Source organism: Helianthus annuus, chromosome 14 (genome assembly GCF_002127325.2).
Source record: "Helianthus annuus cultivar XRQ/B chromosome 14, HanXRQr2.0-SUNRISE, whole genome shotgun sequence".
Lineage (NCBI taxonomy): Eukaryota > Viridiplantae > Streptophyta > Magnoliopsida > Asterales > Asteraceae > Helianthus > Helianthus annuus.
The window spans coordinates 154,470,871-154,476,328 of NC_035446.2; positions in this window are offsets into that span (position 1 = coordinate 154,470,871).

Below are 5,458 nucleotides of genomic sequence, written 5' to 3' on the forward strand. Positions count from 1 at the left end.
AGCACCCGACGGGGTCTAGTTAGGATGCATAGCAATTGCAATCGCAGCTCGAGTGACTTAGTTGGTAGTATCTGTCTTGTATGCATATATGTTGAGGTATCTTGTTATGTATTTGGTAATTCACAGCACTTTTTAACTATTTTACGCTACACTATCAAAACTTGTATACTCGCCAATACTTTTGTATTGACGTTGTTTTAACGTATGTTGCAGGTTTAGTCGCAGTCTACATCAAATCAAGCTAGGAAGTCTAGAAACTCACCTAAAATCTATGTTGTCGGATTTGTATTGTTCGAGAGGACGAGAAATCTGTGATAACTTATGTGAATGTATTGTTTATTAGTATGGGATAATGAACGTATTAAATACTGTCGCAATTCAGTTGTTATGGATTCTCTTGAGCAATCTGATTCGCCTAGTGCCACGCCCCGATGATTCTGCCATCGGTTGGGGGGTGACAGGAATGCACCGGAGAAATGGAGACCGAATGATGAAACGACGTTCTACATTGGTAATCTACCGGAGAGATGTTCCAGTTATCTACTCTAGGGTACTTTTGCAAATATGGGCTTTATGTCGGATGCCTATGTACCACGGAAGAAAGACAAACGAGGAAACGCCTTTGGGTTCATTCGCTTGTACGAGATTCTACAGCTCTTCTTGAGGAACTAGGTAAGGTGAGAATCGATAATGGGAGAGTCTTTGCAAGGCTGGCGAAATTTGTGAAGGGTCCGAAGAAGCAGAGTTTCGTGCCTAACACCAGGAATGCCCCAAAGGTCTGGAAGATAGCAAATAACAATGCAGCTGGTGGATTCAAAAATAATAATGTACAGGTTGAAGCAGCAACTAATGATGTATTTGTGAAGCAACAACCTCCTGCTCCTAAACGTAACAGGGGTTGGGAAGTAGACACGGTAATATGTGAGGTGGCATCGGAGTCCGTTGTACCCGAGAAACCACTCGATCTACATCTGGAAAAAGGCATGGCCTCTAGAAGTTAGAGAGACAGATCGTTAATTGGGGACATATGAAATCCTTTTGACCTCAAAAACCTGGGAGATTTACTTCAATCGGTCAGCTTAACGGGTTTCTCACTCCGCTACTTGGGTGGCTTAAGTGTCCTGCTCACCTTCCCCAGCGCTGACTTAGTGATGGAACTTATGGACAATTTGGAAAGTCTTTGGTCAATATGGTTCATTGAATTGCGTCCTTGGAAGGGTCAACATCTACCCTTCGAGAGGCTTGCATGGATCTCTATTAAAGGTGTCCTCTACAACTATGGGATCCGCACATCTTCAACCAGATTGGTGGCCTTACCGGTAGAGTGGTTTCACCTTCAACAGCATCGTCGGAGGATTTCGACTTATCCGGTGATAACATCTGTGTTTTGACCTCAAAGGTGGGGAGAATTAATAGAAAACTTAGCATCATGTGGGATGGGGTGGTGCAATCGGTATGGATCTCAGAGGATATGCCCTACTCGGTACCGGACTTCACAGCGTCACACAAATCCAGCGTGCCAGAAAAAAACTCTGGGGACAGACAATGAACGGTTTCCCTCCCCTGGTTGGCAGCTAAAGAGTCGGTTTCAGGATCCCAAAAGCGTGGGGGAACGTATTTATGACGCCCTCTGACAAGGCGGCAGACTCAAAATCCTGAGGGGATTCCCTTTCCAGCATTGATGGAAGTAAGGTGGCCACACTTCCAAACCCTGACGGATCCCACATGGGCCCTTTTGACACCCCACCCCACCCCTACCACCTCGCATCAAGCCCACTGACCTTTGGGCTAAGGATTCCGCGTTGGGCCTGCATGAGATTTTTAATGAAGATGTTTGCATCCTTAAAACCCCTCCATCTAAGCATGTTTCACATTCTCATACTATAACAACCCTCCTAAAAGACCCTTAAAAACATCCCTAACGTTCCTAATAAACCCCGTATACGCGTTAAAGGGCCTAAAATACCTTTATATTAATAAAAATTAAATAAAAACAAGTATATAGTGCCCTCGTGGGGCGCGGCCCATTTCTTTGGGTCTGTCGCGGGCCGCGACCTGGTGACACCAGGCGGCACCGTGTTGCGCCACGTGTCGTGATGCGTGTTGAGCCTACATCTTTCTAGTCGACAAGCCTAGGACCTACCATACTTCCGTCGCGGGCCGCGAAGGGCTAGCCCCAGGCTGTCGCGGGCCACGAGCCGCCATAAGATCAGTCTATAAATTAGTCTATAAATTGAGGCTTCAGCCTCATTTCTCAACGCTCACAATTTTCCTTCTCTCTCAAAACTCTAAAGCTATTATACTCGGGAAATAATACCCCTAAGTAGCGAAGCTATTAAGTAAAAAGTATCATGAAAAGCCGAAACGAATACGCTCTCTTAGGTTAAATCTGCAGATAGATTTAAATGAGCAAATTAGAGAGGTACAGAAAACAGCAATCAAGGACGATGCTGAAAGTTTAAAAGGAATGATTAAGGAATTAGAACAACGAACAGATGGAATTTGGAAATTCCATAAGAAAAGAATATGAATATCTAAACAAGGAAACCTACGCCACAAAATTTTAGAAGAAGCCCACAAGTCTAAGTATACGATACATCCCGGTAGTGATAAGATGTATCTAGATTAAGGAAGAATTTCCGGTGGATATGAATGAAAAAGGATATAGCAAACTACGTTGCTAAATGTCTAACATGTTCACAGGTTAAAACTGAACATCAAAAACCCTCAGGGTTATTGTAGCAATTAGAAATGCCAATATGAAAATGAGAATTGATAACAATGGACTTTGTTACCAAATTACCCAAGACACGAAAAGGTAATAATACAATCTGGGTGATTGTTGACAGATTGACAAAATCTGCTCATTTCTTACCAATGAAGAAAACTTTCAGTATGGAACAGTTAGCTAAGTTATATGTAAATGAAATAGTTTCATTACATGGAATTCCTTTATCTATTGTATCTTATAGAGATAGCCGTTTCACTTCTCATTTTTTGACAAGTTTCCAAAAAGCAACGGGAACCAGGTTAAATCTAAGCACTGCTTATCATCCTCAAACGGACGGACAAAGCGAAAGGACAATACAAACAATGGAAGATATGCTTAGAGCCTGTGTAATTGATTTCGAAGGAAATTGGGACGATCATTTGCCATTAATAGAATTTTCCAACAATAACAGCTATCATACCAGTATCAATGCTGCACCATTTGAAGTACTTTATGGACGAAAGTGCCGAACTCCAGTCTGTTGGGCAGAAATTGGAGAAAAACAATTATCTGGACCAGAGATAGTACAAGAAACAACGGACAAGATTATTCAAGTCAAGGAAAGACTAAAAGCAGCACGAGATCGTCAAAAGAGTTATGCAGATAACAGACGAAAACCGTTAGAATTTCAAGTTGGAGATAAGGTGTTATTATAAGTATCTCCATGGAAAGGAGTAGTCAGATTCGTTAAAAGAGGAAAGCTAAGCCCCAGGTATGTTGGACCTTTTGAGATTATTAGAAGAATAGGACCAGTAGCTTATCAGCTACAACTGCCAGGGGAAATGGCGGGAATACATAATGTATTTCATGTATTTGATCTCAAGAAATGATTAGCAGACGAATCATTAGTGATACCTCTTAAGGACACAGAGGTAAATGAGAAACTTAAGTTTACAGAGAAACCTATTCAGATTGAAGATAGAAAGATCAACAATCTCAAACACAAGAGACTAGTTCTGGTCAAAGTAAAACGGGATTCCAAGAGAGGACCGGAATATACTTGGGAGCTCGAGTCAGAAATGCAAAGGAAATATCCACACCTATTCCAGTAGACCTCGAGGACGTGATTTAAAACAAGGTGTGGAGGATATAACAACCCTCCTAAAAGACCCTTAAAACATCCCTAACGTTCCTAATATACCCCGTATACGCGTTAAAAGGCCTAAAATACATTTATATTAATAAAAATTAAATAAAAACAAGTATATAGTGCCCTCGCGGGGCGCGACCCATTTCTTTGGGTCTGTCGCGGGCCGCGACTCGGTGACACTAGGCGGCACCGTGTTGCTGTGACAACTCGTATTTCGAACCTACTTTTGTGTAACGTTACGTGATTATGTGAACTCTATTTGAATAACATGTTATACGTGCCTTGTGTGAAATTGTGAATGTTTGTTTATATGTTGCATGATCCGATCGTACATGACCCACTCGACTACACAAGCCCATTCGGTTTACACACATCCGACTCGAGACCAAGAGGGCAACCCGGTAAAGGGTTCGGCCCACTTCCCTTGATTCGCAAACACATACCCATTAGGGGTTTAGATTTTCATTTACTTGCCAAACATCCTCTCACACACAAACCCTAGAACACACACACTCACTCACTCTCTCTCGACCGGAACCAAAGGCGGCCGAGCATCCCTTTCCATCGAAGCTCTTGGATTCGGATCGTTCCCTTTCTCATCTCGGTTAGTAGTATGTTTACCGATTTCAAGTTTTATATGTATGTTTAGATGATGATATTATTGTTAATCGGATTACATGATCGGTTAAGGTTTATGCTAGTGACTCGGTTCATATGTTGTATAATATGTTGTATGCATGATAACCGGATCGAAGTTTACTATTCTTGTTATTGTTCTTGTTGTAAATTGGATTGACCGTATGATGGACCGAATTCTTGTTAATCGGCTGTGATGAGTATGACTTATGAGTGTGATTATGAATTAGGTTGCATGATAGTCCATAACTTGGTTAATCACGTGGTTCGATAATTCGTTATGCATATTGGTATTTGATTGTTCTTGATGATGATGAATTGATATGTTGAATAGCGATTAACTGCTGTTGAATACGGAAATTATTGTGTTTGATCTGATTGGTGAAACTGTCAACTTGTTAGCTGAAATTACGGAATGATTGTTACTAATAATTAAGGAAATCTGTTACACTTTGTCTCGACCAGGGTTGCGAGTCGAGAACCCTTAGTCTCGACTCGAGACCACCTTACAACACAAACAGCACAAACCGAGACCACGGTTGCGGGTCCGGTTGCGACTCGAGACCGTGTAGTCTCGACCAGACCATGACGACCCGAGACCTCCTTTGCTGCGACTCGAGACTTCGAAAACCAGTACAACTAGAGACCACCTAGTCTCGACTCGAGATCGCTTAGTCTCGACTCGAGACCGTGAACACTTGCACACTGTTGGACTTTCACTGTTACGAGCCCAACTGATTGGGCCGGACACTTGGACTTCGTTGTTACGTGATAATTACTGTTAAACTGCTATGAATACTTGTGCATGCCGTGATCGTTACTTGTGTACAATACGTGTAGAACATACGTGCATTACTTGGATACGAACCTAACTTGTATGATAACCATGCTAGGACGTGGTTGATCACTATATAGCTTAACCGAACTTTTCTGTGTATCTGCCGAGCAAACCAAGGTGAGTT